The sequence below is a fragment of the Rhinolophus hipposideros genome, assembly GCF_964194185.1.
Source record: "Rhinolophus hipposideros genome assembly, chromosome: 11".
NCBI lineage: Eukaryota > Metazoa > Chordata > Mammalia > Chiroptera > Rhinolophidae > Rhinolophus > Rhinolophus hipposideros.
Window position 1 is genome coordinate 81,120,386 of NC_138057.1, and position 14,482 is coordinate 81,134,867.

Genomic DNA, 14,482 nt, shown 5'->3' on the forward strand with positions numbered 1-14,482 from the left:
ACGATGGAATGTCAAGTTGAATATGTTCTATGGTATCAGAAACCCAGGAATCTACCATGAGAGGCTTTTTTTTTTTTTTTTTTTTTTTGCTAGAGCGGCTTTTTTATACTCAGAAGATAGAGCTATCCTTTTCAGTAAGCTGAAAAGACACATAATCTCCAAAGTGCTATTAGCAACTCAAAAACAAAATCCTGGTCCCATTGAAATTATAAACACCACACAGAGGGGACACGAATCAACTCAGACCTTGACTCCACGCGTGGTCCCCACGGGGTTTCACTGACTCCCTAAGTCCCCTGAGGCAGGTGTCCCCTCCTTTTAATCGATGAGGAAACTGAGGCTTAGGGAGGGGAGTCACTCAGATCAGGCACCTGCTAAAGGGCTGAGTTAGATCTGCACCCCCTCCCAGAAGAGAACCCCAAAGACCCCAGAGAGAGAACCCTGGAGACAGGAAAGGCTGCTTGGACCCTGTCTTAGTCCACTGGAGTTGCAGTAACAAAAATGCCACAGACTGGGTGATTAAAAACCAGACATTTATTTCTCACACTCAAGGCTGCAACTTCAAGATGAAGGCACTGGTAAGTTCGATGTCTGGTGAGAGCTCCCAGTCCCACCTTCCTGCTGTGTCCTCACAGGCCGAAAGGGTTGAGGGGACTCTTAGGCGGCTTCTTGTATGAGGTCGCTGACCCCATTCACGGGGCTCCACCCACACGACCTCTCACCTCCCGAAGGTCCCACCTCCAACACCATCACATGGGGGATGAGATTTCAACGTATGCAGTTTGGGGGAACACAGACACTCAGTCCACAGCAGCCCCACGGCCGGCTGGCAGACGGGGACTGTGACAGAACTGCCACAACACTGTGGGCACCAGATGGGACTCCCATCCCAGGCCCGTCGCGGTGCCCACAAGGCCTCCTAGACTCTCCTTCACTGACCTCCTTCCCAAGGACTTCAGCAATTTCTCATTTCCCTGCTTCACCAACTCCATTTTCCAAAGTGATTGAGATTCTAACACCATTAAACATGATTTAATTTGCTTTTCCTAATGACATGCCCACCGTATTAGGACATCTCTCCTTTTCCACTTGAAAGACATTGCAGGGTGATTTTCTCGTTAAATTAATAGGGAAACCATTGGAAACGTTAAAAAGGAATTGTGGCCTCCAGCTCAGCTAGAAACTATTTTTAAACATGGGGGAACGCGGTCTTAGCTATGGCAGAAAGTCTCTCCTTTAAGTGTCACTTCTGCGTTTTCAAATGCTTCTCTGTGGTGATCTAACCCACACCCGCGGCCACCCGGCTGCCACCATCACTAGGAAACAGCTAGGAATCTTCTGGAAGGCGGCCTCCCCTTCCGGTCCCTGTGGTCAGAGTCGGAACAACACCGGGTCCCTCACAACCCCGTGAGGCTGACATAATTTGATATGACTTTGATTCCCATTTTGTAGAAAAGATGACTCAGGTTAGCAAGGGTGTGTGGCATGACCAAGGCCGTGCACATAACACACGTAGGGGCAGAACCCAAACCAGGGGCAGCCTGATCTGTTCCATTGTCAGCCCCTGGGAGCCACAGTCCTATTTCCAAATCATTTCCACCCCCTCGTGTTCTTATCTTTCATCTTGTCCCAACCTGGCCATTGCCCTCGTATTTCTGGCTGGACTGTCCATCACCCCCTCAGGCATCCCTTGATGCATGTCACAGCATTTCCGACACAGGCCCCACTGCCCACCGAAGGGCAAAACAACCCCCGTGCACACGGCCACCCTTCCTCCGGGTTCTCACAGCCGACCTGTGAAGCTGGGACTAATGGGGAATGGGTTCCTCGCAGCTAAGCAACTCCCAGGCCGCATCACCCGGGGAGGTCCCAGAGGGCTTTGAGATGAGAGCCTCAGGCTCCAGGCTTCCACGGTCTGTGATGCAATGTGCTGCCTTCTGGGCCCTGTCCTGAAGCTGCACAGCCCTTCTTGGGGCTTCCTGAGCCCCAGGTGCCCAAACTCCCATCCCACGGCCTCGCTGTCTCCAGTGGCCAGACGGCAGGCCGACTTCCCGGGTCAAAGGCTGCCCGATAAGCGATGGAAGGCACCAGGACAACAGGTTTTTCTGGAACATTCTTCCCATCTTGGGAGGGAGAAAGGGCACTTAGCCATTTTTGCCACCAGCTAAAATATTTCAGTCTCAGATCAAATAGGAATGCAAGCCGGAAATGGTATACAAACGGGAGCCAGGTGGATACGGTCTGTCTCAGGGAAGCAAAACTCACAGTCTGCTCTCAGTGCCCCTGGGCCGAGTGGAGATAGGCCTGCCCGTCCTCCACCCTCCATGCTTTAACGCAGCTCAGAGATGCCTTTTCTGCTGGCCCCAGACCCAGGGGGTGGCATTCAGCTATGCTCAACCCTGCCTGCCCTGGCCTTGCCAGCACCAGTGGGGCAGCCAAAGGTGCTGGACAAAGGTGCTACTATCTATCATGTCGACCCTACTACCTGCCAAGAGCCAGGCCTCTCTAACTCCACACTAGTGGCCTCCGAGATTCTGGCTGGACTGTGACAGTGGCAGCTCAAACAGGTAAACGGATCTGCTGTCAGAGGCTGAGCGGAGAGCCTGGTCCTGCTCAGCCCTGAAAGGCTGTTCTCGGTCCTCCCATCACCTAGGGCCTGGGCAAGCCCAAACGGGGCCAGGAGAGAGAATCCACAAAGCAGACCCAGTCCTCGCCAGGCCTCAGTGTCCCACCTGGCACAACAAGGGTTCTGGCTAGAACACTGCTAAGGCCAGCCATTCCAGAACCTGTGCCTCCCACCTCAGGCTAGAGCAAGCCGGAGGGGCTTCACAGAGGAGGAGGCACTGGGCTGGCTCAAACCATGCTGCTTGGTCAAGTCAGTGAGAAGGGAGCCCAGATGGCTGAACAGATGCCCCGTGCCTTCTGCCTGCCCACCCAGCCTGGGAGGCTTGGGCACTGAGGTCCACAGCTTCATAGAGACCACAATGATACCAGCAGGTGTGTGTGTGTCGGGCGGAGGGGGTCATTCCTCCCCAGATGGCCACACTGAGCACCTCGGCTGACAGCCGACACTGTCAGGGCCCCACTGCACAGAAGAGCCTCGGGAAGGCTCGGGGTTGGGGTGCTGCCTGCCACCCTCCAAGCTCCCTCTGCTGCCTCCCAACAGCAAGCAGATGGCACTCTGCCTCTGCTGACCAGTTATGCCCTCCATGACGGATGGCACCCACACCAGGGTCCCTGAAGCTCAGCATCCCACAGGTCTCCAGTGGCCCCGAGCACACCCAAACTGAAGAGACCCAACTCATAACTTCCTGTTCGCCCCTTTCTTGGTGGGTGCGCCTTCCACGTGGGCACACGAATTATCAGGTGTGAATCAGAAACTCCTAATTGGAAATGTAACTCATAATTAGTCTTTGATTAATTAAAAATGGGAAAACTAATTACTTAATAAATGTCGTTGGTTCCATAGGCATAATCTTTGAATACTCACGGGGGGTAGCTATTAAAGAGGGTCCATGGAGGGCCAAAGCCGGGGTGCAGATTTGGCAGGTTCCCCAAAGACCTTGGCCCTGAGCCCTCAGGCTTAGGCACGGGGGAGATCCTCCCACCTCCCTGCACTCACACAAGAGCAGAGGCTTTGGAGTCTGTCACCACTCTGTCCCCTGCACCTGGCCCCTGGCAGGCACCCAGCGTTTGTTGAATGAATGAACGAACAAACGAACGAACGAACGAACGAACGAACGAACGGCTTCTTTTTCAGACCACTGATTGTCCAGAAGGAAAGCTGTGTTCGCTTTAAAGATTATAGCCACCAGGTCACCAGCCCAGACACACCAGACCCACGTCTCAGACCACAGCTCTCCACAGCCTCACAGACCACGAGCCGTAGTCGGGACTCAACTATGAGTTCCTCCCTTCCTCCCATGTGACGCTGAGCCAGTACGAAAGTCACTTGAGCCCCTTCCTCCAGAGCTCACCTTCCCTGCACCTGCCTGCAATGCCCAGACCCACGCGTGATCGGGACCTCACAGAGAAGGCCAGGATCAAAGGTGTCCAGACCGTCCACGCCACAGCCGGCAGCGAGGGGCCGTAATGGTGGTGTTTCCAGGGCCACGGTCGCAGCCGTCCCATTCCCAGGAAGGCCTCTTAACCGCCACCGTGGTTACAAGGCTGCACAGAGACCAGTCAGGCTACAGCCCAGGCCGGCGTTCCCAGGACGGCTAGGAACGGCTGCAGTCCTCGCTGGACCAGAGTGACCGGCCTGGCCCTCTCCCACTAGGTTTTCTCATCTGTGAAATCAGCCTCGGAGACCACCCTGGGGGACGGACCGACTCCAAGCTGCCCAGCACATTCCCAGGCGCTCCTCCCAGGCCACCTGCCCCTTGTGAAGCCACCAGGAAGCCGGAGCCTGAGCAAGGACAGGACCCACGGCTGATTAACAGCAACGTGTGCAGGGCCCACCTGCTAGACGCTCATTCTTCATAGAAATGAAGCCACGGGGGCTGGACGTGAGGGTTGTTCTGATGACGTCTGCAGGTAGCCGTTAACCTGCGTGCGTCCCGGAGCTGGCAGGTTTAGCGGGCCAGGTAATGGCATGCAGGTGTGCCTCACTGAGAGCTGGCAACCTGGACAGAATGGGCCTTGGTTCCATGAGCCCCGGTGCTCCCGACCCACGCACAGCTGCTTCCGGTGTGCTCTCCCCTGGAAGCCCCTGGAAGCTTCTCCACCCAGTTCCGGGGAGACGAAGGGGCAGCCCAACCTGCTCTACCTGCCTGAGCTGGGGGGAAAGGAGCAGCCACCCTGCAGTTGTTTCTCTTTCCTTGGCTCTGTCACAGCTGTGGTTGCCTGCCCAGGCTTCCCACACCTTGGGAAGGGGCCTGACAAGCCCATGGGGAAGCACAGTGCAGCGCTGGGGTGCGGGCCTTCACAGGTGGGGAGCTGGGGGCAGGTGGGGGCTGTGCTTGACTGGGCAGAGTCCTCCCGGGCACACAAGCCCTGGTCATTCTGTGACCATTTCTCTTACTGCCCTTCCCCCGACGCTCTGTCTTATAAAGCTGCATACCTGCCCTCCCTCAAATATATGGTCAAATGAAAAGGGAAAGAAAACAATTAAAAAATCGGCAATGGACTTGAATATAATAAGCTCAGTGAAAAAAGCTAGATATTACTGATCATGAGGGAAATGCAAATCAGAACTCAATACCACTTCACACCCATTAAGGTGGCTATTATCAAACACACACACACACACAGAAAACAAGAGTTGGAGGGAATGTGCAGAAATTGGAACCTTCCGCACTGCTGGTGGAAACGGAAAACGGTGGCGCCACCGTGGAACATGCAGTGGTTCCTCGAAAAATTAAACATAGACGTACCACGGGATCGAGCCCGCTTCTAGGTGTCCACCCAGAAGACAAGACAGCAGGAACACGTCCATCAGTGGGTGAGGGCCAAAACGTGCACGGCCGTGTTTACAGCAGCAGCACTTACAACGCTCCCTACCCACAGATCTAATCTGTAAACCAGTCCCGCACCCCAGCAGGCTGCCCGTGGGCCCGGAGGGGAACAGCAGAGGCTGGTTATCTATCTCCTGCTTCTTTTGAAAATGAGAGAGAGCCCTCGGCTGGGGGGTGGGGGAGATCTCCTCTTTGGACGGACCATCAGCTTCACCCCACAGGGAGGGTCCTCAGCCTTTGGGGGCCCAGGGTTGTGGGCTCAGGAGCTCAGGAATAAAAGTCTACAAAGCTTTGCATCCGCACGCCCACAGCAGCACTCGTCACACCCGCCAAAAGGTGAAACTGCCCAAATGTCCATCAACGGACGATGGACAAAACGTCTATCTATACAATGCAGTAGTCTTCAGCCCTAAAAGGGAATGCAATTCTGACACGTGCTACATGGGTGAACCTAGAACACATCATGCTAAGGGAAAGAAGCCAGTCACAGAAGGCCACCTGTTGGGTGATTCCATTTAAATCGAATGTCTAAAACAGGCAGCTGTATAGAGACAGATGAAAAGTTCTGGAATGACACAATGGAGATGGCGGCACGACTCTGAATACAGTAAATGCCACTGAACTGTACACTTCCAATGGTTAAAATGGTAAATTTACTGTTACGTCCATTTTATCACAATGAATTTTTTTTTAAGAATGAAAATCGGAACAGAACGCCCAAGATAAATATTCCAGGATTCCTGCCCAAACGCACTAATCCGAGTTTCAGACAGAGGGGCGGGAAGTCTGCGCTCTTGGGGACCTGGGAACAGCTCTTCCTCCAAAAGGTCACAGCCACACCCCTTGTGATTCAGAGGGGCTGCCTCCTACCCTGGAGACCCCTATGTGCCTCTAGAAGCACCAGTATTCCTTCAGAAGGGCCACCCAGGCCGCCAAAAAAGACACTTTATTACAATTTATTATTTACATTTTGATATTCTTTTCTTCTCACCCTCTCAGCTTTATTTTGCTGCAAACATCAAATTGTCAGGCTTCAATAGAAACAATGGCTTGGGGCACTGGGGAGAAACAATTACCCAATTAAAATGTAATTAACTGTGGACACAGGCCAAAAAAAAAGCAAAACCAACGGACGCAGATTTGCACCAAGACTAGTTGGGAAAATTCAAGCTCTCAGCCACCTGGGTGAGACCCACAGGGTAAAGTAGACCTGGAGGAGAGATGACAAAGATGTGAGTCCATGGGGACGAGAGAGGCAGCTCTGACAGCGGCCACCAAGGGGTCATCCAGCCTATTCAACCTTCCGTTCACAGATGGGGACCTCAGGCCCTGAGAGGTGGGCAGCAGCCGTCCCTGTGTGGTGAGACTCGGTGTCCAAAGCCTGGACACACCGCTCCTGCCCCCATCGCCTCCATCCCCGGCTTCGCCACCAGATGTGGCTGCTGCCCCCACAGGCACCCAGAGTTCCTTTACCCTATAAATGAATTGTAAGGGAGAAGGGGATCGACAGGCACGGGTCGCGCACCAGGGGTCAAGAAGCAACCTCCTCAGCCAGTGTCCCCTCTCAGAGACCGGACCCACTGACACACGTCTGGGAATCACCGCCTCCCTGGGGTCCCACCCAGAGCTGTTGAGGCACCAAAACAAAGGCCCAGAGCCTTGCCCACAAGAGATGAGTATCTCACACAAGAGGGAGACCCAGATCTCCCCAGGCACAGCTCATCAGACCCGCAGGGACTCGGCTACTGAAACCCAAGGGCCCCCCACCCTCGTCCACTGTGAAGGCCACGATGGCCATGGCTCCCCTGTGGAACAGGAGCCAAGAGAAAACCACTTTAAAAAGCGGTGGCTCAGCGTTCAATGGGCTTACTTGACTGCGCACACGCATGTGTGCATACATAGGTGCATGAGTGTGTGTGTATACACGCATGTCCCCAGCGGCTGTGACGTTCCTCTGAAAGCAGGTGGGCTAATCTGGCCTAAAATGACAACTCACAGATAAAAGGAGGAAAGGCTTTCAAGCAGAACTCAGAGGGCCTAACGCAGCCAGCTGCCCTGCGTGGGCCCAGCCTGGAGCTGCTCCCGCTCCGTGGCCACTGTGCTTTAATAAGTAATTAGCACAGAGTGGCTGCTGTGAGAAGAGCAGAGCTGACGACATCAAGATGGGAGAGCAAATGAACTCACGGCGGCAGGAGCATCTGAGCTTCATTAGAGCAAGTGTAGAAAGGCCGGGACTGAGCACTAGGCCGTCTGCACTCAGCAAAGTGATGAATAAACATTGAGGGGATGAGCTAACACACGTAACACACGGCGCACGGGGCCTGCGCACAGAGACGAGGGGGGTTGGATCGATACCCCAAGGCTGCCTGCACCCTTCCTTCCTCCCTGAACAGACCAAGCCCGGAGGAAGCGTCCATGGCTGCAGACGCCCAGCGGGGAAATCAATGGCACGGCGGAGACAACAGGTCCATACGCATCAGGTGGGATGAGGGTGGCCGGGTTAGGTGGGCGCTCCAGGCAGCCGGAATGGCCGTCGGCTGCACCCTGCCCGTAGCCAAAGCCATGGCCCAGTGCTCAGGACGGGCTGCTGCATAGGGCAGCAGGCGAGGGCAGCCACGCAGCCCAGCATCTGTGGTCCTCCAGCAGTCCTCAGACGGGGGCCAGTCCACAGACCCGCTTTACAGATGGGAAACCACAGCCTCCAGAGAGGGGAGACCTGCGGCCAAGCTCAGTGCCGCCTGGGTCCTAATTCCCACCCTCTCGTCAGCATCACATTCTGTCACGAGCCCCAAAGGCCTCCCAACTGGCCCACTTTCACCCGGCTTCTAGAAGCAGCAGCACTCTAGAGAAGTCGGGGGACAGTGGAGGATGGGTGTTTGTGGGAGGGGCAGGGCCCACAGAGTGGGTGATGCCAATAACAGGAACAGATGGAACGTCTGGGAAATCAAACTGGCTTCCTCTCCAGTGCCCTCTCCAGTAGACTGTGTGTGATCACGGGCTCAGTGGGAAGGTGCTGGAATCCCTAAGTGACGCCTGCCCTGGGCACGGGGGGCTGGCAGCGTGTGCTAGGTGCTGCCATGCCCAGAGCACAGAGGAAGGTCCCAGGCAGACAGGAAGAGTGAAACGGGGTAGGGAGAGAGGTGTCTATTCCAGCAGAAGAAAGGTGCCTCAGCCATACAGACAAAGTCAAACGGGCCTGGGCCGGGGCAGCAGATCCAGGCTCTGGACCCAGCCAGACAGGTGTGTGCTGCGAGCAGATGGTTGGAGGGACTGCGCCTCCCACGCCCAGAACAGACATGCAGCCGAGGCGTGACCGAGGCGTGACCGGTCCTGTCCCACCGCCAGCACCCCCCTCCCCCCAGGCCAACAGTGAGGCCACATCCCAGCCACGCCCCCAAAGCCCCAAGCCCAGGGAGGTGGATTTGCTCAGAGGTTAGAGGCTGCTGGTTTCAGACTATGTTTTTAGCCTCTTCACCACTCTTTCTTTCACCAAAATGTCTGGCAAAATGCCATGGAGAAAACAGATAAAAATGGACTCGGTCTGATTCAGCGTGGCCCGCACTCTGCACCCCCCCTCGGCCTCCCCCTGGCCTCCTCAGGAGGTCCCCGGTCTGAAATCCACCACAGGGGGGAATTATCGGCACCTGTTCTGACCTTTGTCAGGACAGACCGTCAGTCATGGCCGAGTCTTTTAAGGACTGAGAGTCAGCTCTCCCCTCCTGGTTTAGGCCTCTCATGGCCTCCCCCGGAGACCCCCCCGCCCCGTCTCCTCACTGCCCTCCCCCCCCCGTCTCCTCACTGCCCCCCTCTGTCTCCTCACTGCCCCCCCATCTCCTCACTGCCCCCCCCGTCTCCTCACTGCCCCCCGTCTCCTCACTGCCCCCCCGTCTCCTCACTGCCCCCCTGGCCTCCACACTGGCCTCCAGCCCCTGCAGATGGCAGAATTCCACTTGACTGATGATGCTCTATCCCCCCCAACAGCTGCCCACTTGGCAGAAGGAAGGGGTACTGTCATGCAGGGTGGCCTGCGGGGCCTCTGGTCACGCTCCCCACATAAGAACGCAGGACCTGGTGAGGCCAAAAAGGGACACCCACGGAGCCACAGGTAGGGGAGTCACACCACTATGGTCTCGCTGGCGGCTGGATCCACACAACCTGCAACCTGCTGTCCACTTTTCTGCCAACCGACCAACGGACTGACCAACCAGCACAGCCACGGCAGTTATATCAGCGGCTAATTGGCTCACTGGTTACAGCTGATGGTCAATTAGCCACAGCTGACGGCCATCTACTACCCGAGCACCTTTCCACGGGAGGCCGAGAGCCTGGGAACTGCTCCCTGGGACTCTATCCCCACAGGCACACAGCAGAACACATAAAAGTTTGACCTCTGCTATCAGCAGGACCCTAACAGGCCCCAGTTCCACCATCACTGTGAGACATGTACGAATGTGCCCTCTCTCTGGGCCTCGGTTTCCATCCTTATCTCCTGAGGTCCCTGAAGGATGGCAGGAGCTCGTGGACGTAAAGAGCCCAGCACACAGCGCACGGCGTACACACATGTGAGCGATGACTGCCAGTGGGAAGAGGGAAGGACGGAGGCCAGAGGACAGAGCTCCTGGCACCTGGGGCACGACTGCTCGGCACCGCTCTGCACTACACTAACCAGCGGCCTGTCGGTCGCCCAGCCTTGCTGATGGCCAGCTTTAACCGCTTCAGAAGCTCTGAGCCTAGCAGTCTTTTAATGAATAATAAATAGCAGTTAAACCGTTTATTAGAGGGTGTGTGCTCTGCTCTTTAACTCAAACGACAGAGAACGGCGCAGACCTTCCTCTTGGGTTAATTCCACCAGAAATGACTACGAATGAGAGCCGACCTGACCAGTCAGGTCCTGGGTGGCAGAGCAGCCTGGATGGGGGCACACAGGGGAGCAGTGTCCACTTCACCAGAAATGGGTCCCTGGCATGGTGAGGGGGCACCTCCCCGGGAAAGTCCTGGAGGACCCCCCAATGTCCAGTCTCCCTGGGCTCCGGCCAGGCAGCTGGGCCAGCCTGGGCCTCCTGACCCGCCGAGGGCACTGGCGCTTTGTTCAGGGTGCCCAGCCGCCCCACCAAAGGCCTCCCAGCTCCTCCCATGAGATCCAGGAATTCAGGCAGGCAGACGGGTGCCCTCGCGTGCCATGTGCAACTCCAGGCACCTGAGAGACATCAGTGAACAAAGCATGCAAGTCCCAGCAGCCAGGGAGCTCACAGTCAGTCAGGGGAGACCGGCGGAGACCAACAGACCCAGTAAAGCGAGGACACCGCTTAGCCAGTGGGCAGCACTGAGCAGAAAGGAGACAGCAGGAAAGGGGATCACGACTGATTCAACAGATTTGAGCAAAAGCCCCCCCAGGAGGTGAGGATGGGGGCAACTGCACTAATGGGGGGAACCATCCAGGAAGCCTCCAGGCCACCCAGCAATAGGCATGAGTGCGGTGGGAAGCGGGAGCAGGTCCAGGAACGACAACCCAGAAGCACCCTGAGCCAGAGGCTGCCTGCAGCTTCCTGCAGGCTGGGGTCCCACCCCTCGCGGGCCGCACGCCCCACAGGAAAAGCCCCCTCGTGCCTCCCTCCCTCCCTGCCTCCCGCACACCTTCCTCGTGTCCTCTGCGCAGAAGAACAGATGGGCCTCCTGGAAGGCTTTCCCACTTCTACCCGACTTGACAATGCAAGGAAACACGCTCCACGGTGACGATGACGATGACGAACTCCATCTACACCCAGTGCACCAAGTGCCAGCCTTCACGAAGATCTTCCCATAACATGGAGCCTGGGAGGCTCCATCAACAGGGCAGATTGGGCAGAACGGTCCCCATTTTCCAGATGAGGTCATTGAGGCTCAGGGAAAGTCATCTTCCTAGGGTCGCTGGACGTAGCTGGACCGACCCTGGTGGCGATGCCAGGATGGGGCAGTGTTGGCGAGGCCGGCCACGACTTCACCACCCAACTAAGGAGACTGCAAGGCCGGGAAGGGAAGGCAGAGAGGGTCTGGAGGCAGCAAACTCCCAGACCCAAGAAACTAACAGCCAAGTGACCTTGAGCAAGTTGCTTGCCCTCCGAGCCTCGGCCTCCTGTTCTGGAAAGTGGGGTAATGAGAGCCAACACTGGGGCACACTAACAAGGTTACGTGAGCTGCTCTAGGGGGCCCAGCTAGAGTGAGGCGGGGCTGTTACTCCATAATGATATTATATGCAATCTCCAGGGACCAAAAAATGCCAGAAGAAAGCCACTGAAACCCTGCCCCCCACCTGGATCCTCCCTCCACACTTCCACGCAGACTCCACGCTGGGGCAATGGTGTTCCTGGAAGACCCAGCGGATGCTGTCCACCCATTCGGCCTTCTCACACTCCTTCCATCCGGGGCGCTGGGCGTGGGACACACAGAGAATGAGAGAGGGTTCCCACACCAGCAGGGAGGGGGCACGGCCAGCCGGCCCTCACCAGCCAGCCCTGGCGCACGCTCCACGCTCGCCCAGCACAGCCCTCAGCTCGCCCACCCTGGGCAGCAGGAAACTTCTCAGACAAGACTAGTTTTGAGCCAAAACTTAATACCTTTAATGAGACCTGTGGGAAAATGCCAGGGGAGGCGGCCACAAAAGGGAAGACTTCCAGAAGCAACTTTCTGGATCCTTCGACTCTTGCTGGAGCGCTCTAGGTAGTTAGCAAGAAGGAGAAGAAAACACTAGTAAAAATGATAGGACCTGCACGTTCCCCTCCTTGCTGAGACCCTGTACCAACAATGCCACATGCCACGTCCTTACTGTCTTCATTTTACCCCTGCAGAAACGGAGGCTTCCAAGGGCCTGAGAACTCTCAGAGCCTGGATACAGTCCCAGGTCTAGGCGACAGGAAAGCCCTCCTCCCCACCGCCTCCCTCCAACAGAATCCGGGTAAGAGAAGGCACGGGAAGGAGACTGCAGTGGACCAGCCTGGCCGCGTCCCTGGTGAGCGGGGCCTACTCCCTTGGGGGCTGGCTGCACCCAGGGCTCCCACAGCCCTTGAGGGTCTGCAGGAGTCCACCCGCCTGCTGCCCCCACGAGGCCTCTGCCAAGGGTGTCCCCAGGTACCCTGGGCCAGGGAGCAGAGAACTCTGCCAACATGCGGCTGCCCCTCCCAGGGCCCTGCCTGGATTAAGGAAACACTTTCGGGAACGTTGTGTACCCTAAAACATCAGCTCCCCTGTGCACCTGGCCCGCTCGGTCTAAGGTCCACTCTGCCCCAACGGAAGGAAGGCCAGAAAGGCCGGAAGGAGAAGCCCGAGGGCCCAGGGGCGGGGGCTACACTTAAACAGCACGGGGAGGCGGGGAGGCCGTGTGGGTCCTGTAAACAGGAAGAGCTCAGCTGTCCCTGGGGAAAGAGGTTCAGCATCTCCCTCACAGCAAGAGATTTCGTTGCAGTGGCTCTATCACAGTGCCCGGTCCTCTCCACAACAAAACCAGAGAAAAGGGCTCCAGTGTCCCCTGAACGCTGGGCCAGAGCCAGCCTCCAGAACAGGACTTCTAGAGTGTTCACTTTCTCACTCCTTTTTTCTACCACTAATTGCCCAACAGCAAATCTGGGGTCCCCTCGGAGGGCAAAAGCCAGGCAAGTATTTCTCTCCATTTTATCCTTAGCACAGTAAATGCTAAATAAACACTTTCTAAATTATGTGCTTAATGAATGGATGATGGACGGATGAAGGAAGGAAGAAGGGGGGAGGAAGGAGGAAGGGAGGGTAGTAAGGAAAGAAGGAAGAACCTGAACAACATAAATCTTCTTAAATAATAGCAAAAAATAATCTGGAAATTTCTAAACCAGCCTGAGATTCACCAGATATTCCGTAAGGAGCCTTTTCGCTTCTGAATTCTATGAATGTGAGAAAGAAACCTTGGCCCCACTGACCCACACTTGGCAGACACCGCTAGTCGACCCCAAACCAGTGCCGCCTTGTCCTAGAGGCTTCAGCACTGCTCTCAACACGGACCCGGGCAGGGTCTGAGGGCTGGAACTGGCCCTCAGATCAATCGTGCTGCTCCGTCTCGCCTCACCCTTCCAGGAGATGAGCAGTCAATTCTGACCCTACAGAGCGTTGCGTACAAAAGACGGACAGACGCTCCCTTCCTGCCAGCTGTAACTCTTGTCACTCACCCCTCAGGGCCAGCGGTGGGGGCCGGGGGAAGGACAGAGCAGGTGGCCCCATGTGATGGTCTAACGGGCGTGGTGGTGTCCCCACTGGGCTGGGCTCCTGGAGGGCAAAAGGCGAATCTGGGCCCGTAGGAAACCTCAGTAACGGCCCCTGAAGAGAAGGACGGGGCCTTCGCTCTGTCTGTGCACAGAGGGGGCTATGACGCCGGCCTCTCCAGGCCTGCTCCGTATCACCACCCTGCTGGGAGGAGCAGGAGGCCAGGGCCCAGCCTGACAGCAGCTTGCACATCCCTCCCCGTCCACGGCAGCGCCCTCCAGGGGCGGGGAGTCCGCGTGTGTCTGCAGCGCCGAGCACAGCAGGCCGCAGTGCCAAAGAGGGACCGGAGCTTTGCTTGTGGTTTTTCCAGGGTGTCCCATTCCTGGACATCAGGGGGGACTAGCCAAGAAAAACAGACTCCAGACAGTGGCTCCCAGTGGGAGAGCACGTCCCAGTGTCCCAAGCCTCCGTGGGCCCCAGATCAAACTCAGCTGGCAGGAGCTCGCTACAGGTAACCACGGGAAGGAGAACACACAGGGAAGGAAGAGACCAGTAGCATAGACACGTAGCCAGATGGACAGAGGGTGGGCCGGAGGCACAGGCCGGCCTCTGGCAGGGCCACATGGCGGGCAGAGCAGACTGCACTTCCACTGCCTCTGCAAGCACCAGCGCCCAGGCCCCAGCCAGGCGTCCTGCACACACACGGCCCGACACACGACCCACAGGCCGCTCCCAGGCCGCAGAGAGGAGGCCAAAGGACCAAGCACAGGGCACTAAGGACAAGAACACACCTCCCGGGGCACACGCCAGGGGCTGAGGACCCC

The 14,482-nt window shown here is 56.8% G+C and overlaps 1 protein-coding gene across 9 annotated transcripts in view; it reads right to left on the reverse strand.

Annotated features, from left to right (window-relative positions):
- Positions 1–14,482, reverse strand: part of VAV2 (vav guanine nucleotide exchange factor 2) — a 157,845-nt gene that overhangs the window by 109,866 nt on the left and 33,497 nt on the right. The gene's annotated exons all lie outside the window — the stretch shown is intronic.